Source organism: Pinus tabuliformis, chromosome 9 (genome assembly GCF_031772625.1).
Source record: "Pinus tabuliformis cultivar Carrire ecotype Pingquan chromosome 9, CPIR1, whole genome shotgun sequence".
Lineage (NCBI taxonomy): Eukaryota > Viridiplantae > Streptophyta > Pinopsida > Pinales > Pinaceae > Pinus > Pinus tabuliformis.
Window position 1 is genome coordinate 1,069,403,498 of NC_142307.1, and position 8,609 is coordinate 1,069,412,106.

Here is an 8,609-nt window from a genome sequence, read left to right on the forward strand (position 1 = left end):
ATCTTTCAAAGATTTTTTTTAAGTCAAAGGGATGATTACTTCTCTTGTTGGAATATATGGTAATATCATATAGATATACCACAACAATTTTATTGATCAATCGCTTGAACGCAATGTCCATCGCTATTTGGAATGTGGCTCCCGCATTCATCAATCCAAAATGCATTTTTTGATATGCGTATGTTCCCCATTTTGTTCTGAACGTTGTCTTTAATATATCTTCTATATGAACAAGGATCTCATTATAACCTGAGAATCCATCTAGAAAATACATTAGTTTAGAACCAACAACTGATTGTAGGACTTGTTCCCTTGGTGGGAGGGGAAAGTTATCCTTTTTCACATGCATTATTGAAATTCCTAAAATCAATACAAATGCAAATATCACCATTCTTTTTCCTGACTGGTACAAGATTATAAACCCATTTGGAATGCCTTATAGGAAAGATAATTTTGGCCTTTAAAAGCTTATTTAACTCAATTTTGATCTGAATTTCCAAATTTGGATGAATCTTTCTGAGTTTTTGCTGAATGGGTTTCTCATTCGGTATCATTGGGATAATGTGTTGGATGCTAGAAGTATCATAAGTTTTAAGATCTTCATAATTCCAAGCAAAAATATTCTTATATTTATTTAACAGATGAATAAATGAATTTCTTTCTTCTGATGAAAGCCCAAGAACGAAGTTAAGATTTTGAGGTGTGATATCAGATCCAAGGTTAACTAGTTCAAATCTCAAAGTAGAACTTTGAGGTTTGCAATTAGTGACCTTTTTAAACCAGTCTTTTAAATCATAAAGATCCTCAAGTTTAACTATAGGCTTCGGAAAAGTGTTTTGTTCATTAGATTTATTCAATTGTCTATCGTGCTCGTCTTCATATATTACTTGGTCAAAATAAGATTCTTCATATGTCAAAAAATCTAGGATATCGTCATTATCATTAAACACTCAGAAATTAGTGATGTTGTCAGGAATGGAAGGGCGAAAAATTAACTCTATAGAAAACCTATCAGGACTAAACACTCCAGGTGGGATCAATTTAGATGAAACATTGGACAAAGGATCAACGCTGACATTATGTAGCCTAGGAATTAGAGAAATATTAAATGTAATGAAATCTGAAGTAAGATTTTGAATTAAGGATTGATAACGTTTGAGATGATTAGAAACATAACGAATATTTTTTCTATCTTGTTTTATAACAGTTTCTGAATCACCAAACACTTGAAGGTATTCAAGATCAAGACTTATAGCTTTATGCAATCCTTGTACTAATGCTTCATATTCAGCTATGTTATTAGTACATTCAAATTCTAATCTACATGCCAGCATAGTTTTTGCACCATCGGGGTTTATCAGTATGAATCCAGCTCCTACACCACCATTAGATTTAGAGCCATCAAAATAAAGTGACCAAAATAAAGAATCATGCTTAATTACAAGTGTATACATTTAGTAAAATCTGTTTGTGAATAATTTTCAACCTAAGATGAAATAAAATTAACTAAGAAAGGGGATCCCTGGGCTGCAAAACTTCCAAAGTAAGATTTAGAAGAATAATTCCCAAGGATGTTGTTTGTGAAAACCACAGGCTCATTTTCTTCATCCAGATTAGTAAATGAGTATTTCATATGCTTTTCTCGATCCACCCGAAACTGATTTGGTTTCCCATTGGCAGGTTTTATTTCTAGGTCATATTCTTGCAAAGCCATAACCAGTTAGCCCTTTGTCTCCTAATTCTTTTTGAATAAGTAATTGCCTAACCACTGAAAAAGGGACAATGAATTTAGTATGAGTTTTCAAGAGAAAAGGTCTGAAATACTTGATCGCTTTGAAAAATAAAAAGGCTTGTGTTTCTACTCCAGAATAATTTAATTCATCTCGAAATTTTGAATTGAAGAAAGAAATAGGAGCTTCAATTTTCCGTTCATTTGGTTGTGTTAAGATTGCTGCATATGATAGTTTGGAGGAAAAAGTATATAAAATGAATTGATCAGAAAAATTAGGAGTTGATAGAGAAGGAGCATCAATAACAACTTGCTTGATTGCTTTAAATGACTCAATTTCATTATCTCCCCATTTAAAAAGTGATTTTTTCTTGATCATGATTTGTAATGGTAGGACGATTTGAGAGAACTCAGGGACAAATCACTTGATAAAATTAATTTGGCCAAGAAAAGATTTTATTGATTTTTTGGTATGTGGCATAGGAATTTCAAAAATTGCCTTAATTCTTTCTGGATCAATAAAAATTCCATCTTTGGATACAATAAAGTCAAGGAGTTTTCCTTCACTAAGAGCAAAAAATGACTTCTTAGGGTTTAGAGAAATTCCATACCTTTTGCATCTTTCAAAGATTTTTTTAAGTCAAAGAGATGATTACTTCTCTTGTTGGAATATATGGTAATATCATATAGATATACCACAACAATTTTATTGATCAATCGCTTGAACGCAATGTCCATCGCTATTTGGAATGTGGCTCCCGCATTCATCAATCCAAAATGCATTTTTTGATATGCGTATGTTCCCCATTTTGTTCTGAACGTTGTCTTTAATATATCTTCTAGATGAACAAGGATCTTATTATAACCTGAGAATCCATCTAGAAAATACATTAGTTTAGAACCAACAACTGATTGTAGGACTTGTTCCATTGGTGGGAGGGGAAAGTTATCCTTTTTCACATGCATTATTTAAATTCCTAAAATCAATACAAATGCAAATATCACCATTCTTTTTCCTGACTGGTACAAGATTATAAACCCATTTGGAATGCCTTATAGGAAAGATAATTTTGGCCTTTAAAAGCTTATTTAACTCAATTTTGATCTGAATTTCCAAATTTGGATGAATCTTTCTGAGCTTTTGCTGAATGGGTTTCTCATTCGGTATCATTGGGATAATGTGTTGGATGATAGAAGTATCATAAGTTTTAAGATCTTCATAATTCCAAGCAAAAATATTCTTATATTTATTTAACAGATGAATAAATGAATTTCTTTCTTCTGATGAAAGCCCAAGAACGAAGTTAAGATTTTGAGGTGTGATATCAGATCCAAGGTTAACTAGTTCAAATCTCAAAGTAGAACTTTGAGGTTTGCAATTAGTGACCTTTTTAAACCAGCCTTTTAAATCATAAAGATCCTCAAGTTTAACTATAGGCTTCGGAAAAGTGTTTTGTTCATTAGATTTATTCAATTGTCTATCGTGCTCGTCTTCATATATTACTTGGTCAAAATAAGATTCTTCATATGTCAAAAAATCTAGGATATCGTCATTATCATTAAACACTCAGAAATTAGTGATGTTGTCAGGAATGGAAGGGCGAAAAATTAACTCTATAGAAAACCTATCAGGACTAAACACTCCAGGTGGGATCAATTTAGATGAAACATTGGACAAAAGATCAACGCTGACATTATGTAGCCTAGGAATTAGAGAAATATTAAATGTAATGAAATCTGAAGTAAGATTTTGAATTAAGGATTGATAACGTTTGAGATGATTAGAAACATAACGAATATTGTTTCTAACTTGTTTTATAACAGTTTCTGAATCACCAAACACTTGAAGGTATTCAAGATCAAGACTTATAGCTTTATGCAATCCTTGTACTAATGCTTCATATTCAGCTATGTTATTAGTACATTCAAATTCTAATCTACATGCCAGCATAGTTTTTGCACCATCGGGGTTTATCAGTATGAATCCAGCTCCTACACCACCATTAGATTTAGAGCCATCAAAATAAAGTGACCAAAATAAAGAATCATGCTTAATTACAAGTGTATACATTTAGTAAAATCTGTTTGTGAATAATTTTCAACCTGAGATGAAATAAAATTAACTAAGAAAGGGGATCCCTGGGCTGCAAAACTTCCAAAGTAAGATTTAGAAGAATAATTCCCAAGGATGTTGTTTGTGAAAACCACAGGCTCATTTTCTTCATCCAGATCAGTAAATGAGTATTTCATATGCTTTTCTCGATCCACCCGAAACTGATTTGGTTTCCCATTGTAAGGAAGCCATATGTGTGACCAATCTGTGGCGAATAACCATGCAATTTCTTAGACCAATCTCTGCTTAAAATAAGAGTCATAAAATTCAGGAATATAAACTGTAACCAAAATATCATTAATTTGACATACCTTTGAATTTGAAGATAATTTTATTAAAACAGAGTTTAATTCTCCCAATACTTTAACCTTTGTTCTATCTAATTGAACAATTTGGACAACAAACTTCTCGGGTGTTATGTTTAGCTTGAGACAAATTGAATATGGCATGATATTTGATGATTCACTCGAGTCTATTAAACAATTGTGAAAATTTTTGTTAAAAATTTCAAAGGTTAAAAGAAAAGGACGATTATGGGAATTTGACCTGTCTCGAATTAGAAGTGCATCAGAAGCATCAATTTTATCTGGGGTGTCACTCAGAGGCTTACCTTTTCCTAATGAGGTTTTTGCAGTTGGAAAAGGAGATGTAAGAACAAAATTTAATTCTTTAAGCAATAATTTTTGTTTTATATTTAACTTTCTCACCTCATACATGGAAATGTTAGCCTTGACTTTCTTCATATCTTCCACAATGTTATATTATATATCTTTATTAGGAACAACAAGAGTTTTAGATGAAGAGGGGGAATTTGAAGAAGAGGGAATGAATTCAGAAGATTTAGGAGGATATTTTTTTTATTGCACCTTCATCTTTATTGATAGGAGTAGTTGATCTCTATTTTTGATATGATGATGATGGATCAATATATCTTTTACTCCTAGTTTCTACTAGTATGGCTTCTCCTTCTTCTTCATTTTCTGGTGTAGTAAGAATACAATCCCATAATCCATGTGCTTCAACCAACTCTTCTTTTTGAGATTCTTCTACAGATAGGGCTGATTATTCATCTTCATCTTGATCTCATTCAACATTGGATATGATATTGGGTGGTTGAGACGATGAAGGCAAAGCTTTTTTGAAAGGTCTAAAAGGTATTTTTGAAGATTTTGATACCTGATTCTTAATCTCGACCATTTTGTTTGACATTGTTTTGAGGACTTTCTGTAATCCTTCTAAATCGAAAGGGTCTTTAGAACGCTTATTTTTTGTTTCTTCCTTAAAAGATACTTTCTTTGACTTCCTTTCTTCAAGAATAGATTTATTTTCTAAAGCTAGAATTATCTTTTCAACAAACAAAGCTTCTTTCATGTTTTCACTTAAAGTAGCTCTAATAGCTCTATCTATGAATATCAAAATATTAGAGGTAAGCACAGAGATATACCATTTTATTTGTACATCTTCACCAGGTTTTGAAGTATCGGGAATCTTATTAAGCAATTTATCAAACCTAGAATTAAAATCTTTAATTCTTTAATTTTGATTTGTTTTAAGAATGGATAGATAATTAATTAATATAGTTGTTGTACGATCATCACCAAACTTTGTCGGAAATTTCTCTTGAAATGTATCTCAATTAGAAATTGAACTTGAAGTTAAGGAAAAATACTAGGATCTCGCTGATCCTACAAAAGTACAGGGAAAAAATCTACATACACAATCTTCTTCTTGAACTCCATTAAGGTTGATGGCTAACATGTAATTATGCAAATGTTCTTCAGCTGGAATCCCTTCATCAGGATTAAACTTGGGTAACCATCTTTCTGGATGTTTAGGTAAAGGATGAAGGGGCGCTGACATGTTGACTACACCTGGGTTGGTCCACGGTCTATTAGCCATTCTAGATATTTTATTAAAAGAAGTTGTAGAAGAGGAAGAGGATGACTATGTAGAAGAAGAATATTCCCCTGCAGTAGTAATGGTTAAACTAGCACCAATTGATTGAAAATGAGAGGTATGAGTGGAAGGATTGATCAAATGAGAGGAAGTTGATAATAAAGGGTGAAATAAAGGTGTTTGTGGTGGAGAAGATGATAAATATCACTAGCAGATGATTGTGATTTAGATTTTTTAGTATTTCTTAGATAAGAAGATATGATAAACTCATATGGAGTAACCCCAAGTTTCTCAGTTTGGGATCAAGTCAAATACGAGAAGATGGAAAATATGATGATACACTACCTTCAGATAACTTAGATTGTTGTGGCCTTTATTCTAAAATAGAAAATACTTCTAATTTTTGAATTAAGGTCTGAACTTCAGGTAAATCCTAAGAACGAGATGGATGAGATGACTTAGGGTGTGTGTTAGGAGATATTGTAGTTATTTTTACAACTTCCTGGGAGTAGGATATTTTGAGAGAGATTGACTCTCTTGATGACCTTTTGATTTATGATTAAACCTTGTTTACATTCATAGGCGGGGCCCTCCTTCTAGTGCAAAAAATGTTGAAGGTTGGAAAATATTTGCCCCAACATCGAGGAATACCACCTGGTCGGGAACTTAAGACAACTCCTTTTCCATTGGAATTGGTGGCTCTGACTGGGGATAATGGGACCAATTTCCATTAAAAGAAATATAAATGAATGAAGGGAATAGAATGAGAATAATGGAATAATTTAAAGCTAAAGATGATATTGATAAATAAACTTATTCTATGTATCTCCTAGGATAAATTTCTCTACATGTGATTCATAAAAAGATTTCACAAACTATGCAACAATATAGTTAATTAAACACTTTATGAAAAGAAAGCGAATAAGATAAACTAAATTGATTAAATATTTGATTAATTTAGTTGACTAAAACTGATCACATATAATATCTCGTTATTTCATATACGATAAAAATGATACAATCCTACACATCAATAGTGACAATGTCTGATTGTTTGCAAAGCATACATACAATGCAATAACTTATAGAAAATTTACTATCTATCTTAATGAAACATAATAGTAATATAAAGATAATAGTATCTGATACATGAATACTCTTCTCATGAAAAATATAGCTTCTGGTTCAGCGCTTCTATTAAATAACTTTGGAATAACAGTAGTGAAACTTCAAAGCTGTCTATAAAAAATTTAGAACACCTTCTCTAAAGACATGAGAGAGGCTTTATAGTCTATTAAGATTACAAAAATAGTAAAATAAAAATAAAGATCTTAAAATAGTTCCAACAAACTAACCTAGGATAAAGTAAAGATAAAGATAGCATTCTATTGTAATAATAAGTTCATGGATGTACTGCAGGCTAATTTTCCATTCGCTCTTTGAGTCCACATATGTCAATCATTGGCTTTAATTGGGGTGGATCAATCGGCTACATGCGCATCTGCCCCATAAAGACTGCATCATTGAGTGCTGGTAGAAGATGAGTTGTTGCATTAGAAAGACACCTCAGCACAAGCCATTGACTATGTGTTTTTACCAAGAAATGCCTATAGCTTTCGAGGTTTACTTTTGATAAACTTTTAATATCTTCAACCTTTTTCTCTGATGTTTCTTGCAATACCTTCTTCATAGTTTTGAAATTTGGTAAAGTGTCCCATGGACATTCCTGTATTAGATTTGCTTGCAATAGACTGTTGCTAATATATTAGGTGAGATTAGAAGCAGTATTTCTGGCTCTAATGATAACCATTTCTGCTATCCTCTTACTATGGTATTGATTGAACTCAATAAATTCTTCAGGAGTTAGTCGATATGTTGCTAGCTTCTCAACCATGGAGTATTCTGGAACCATTTCAAAAAAGTCATCAAATTTATTAGGCTCACTTGCGAATTATGTGATTCTAGCATGTGATGTGACAACCTTTGCGATCCCATGTGGATCATACTGTCTGTTTGGGATGGTTCGAAAATTTAAAGCTTTAATTTGGTCAATTTCAAAAAGATCATGTTTGAAATTGCCTAATGCATAGATACCGCAAGAAATAGGAAAAGAAGGCCAAATTTTTTTCTTGGCATCCTTGAGTACTTTAGTCATACCTTTCCCAATTGTTTGATATGCAATTTCCCTGACTAACAACTTATTAGGGACAAAAAGAGGTAAAATGTGAGGACTAGCAAGGCTGCGAAAAACCCGAATATAAGTGAATGATTCCTCCTTGAACCACCTTCCTAATGACATTAAGTCATTATTAGCTTCTGTAGAGAGTCTGGGTGCTTTGTTACCGAAAAACTCTTGGTGAATAGGGAGGATGACTTCATGATAAATCTTATAAAAATGAGAATGAAACTTGGATTCTCACAAGATATCATGGAAAATATGAATGGGGGTAGGGTAGTAAATTTTCCATTTCCAACCTATGGATGGAAAATCATATGAAAAAAAAATAACATCCATGATATAAGTGCTCATAAATAAAGGGGTAAGAGATCAATCATTGATATTGCACTTTTGTCTGTAGTTTCAAATTTGAGTAGTTAAATTATTAGAAAATATATTTGCCCAATCCATAATATAACCATTTGCATCAACTTCCATTAACGATACCCATTCTTCTGAGAATTTTTTGTGTATTCAGGTAACCGTATAAATGACACATCATAGAAACAACACGAGAGAAAGGTACAACAAGAGAAGATAATGAATACATACCCCTATCCTCGTGTTTATGCTTGTTCGGGTCCCTTCTCCACTCCCTGATAGGCTATGATGGGTTTGCATTCTCATTCATAAACATATGGACAAACTGAGTG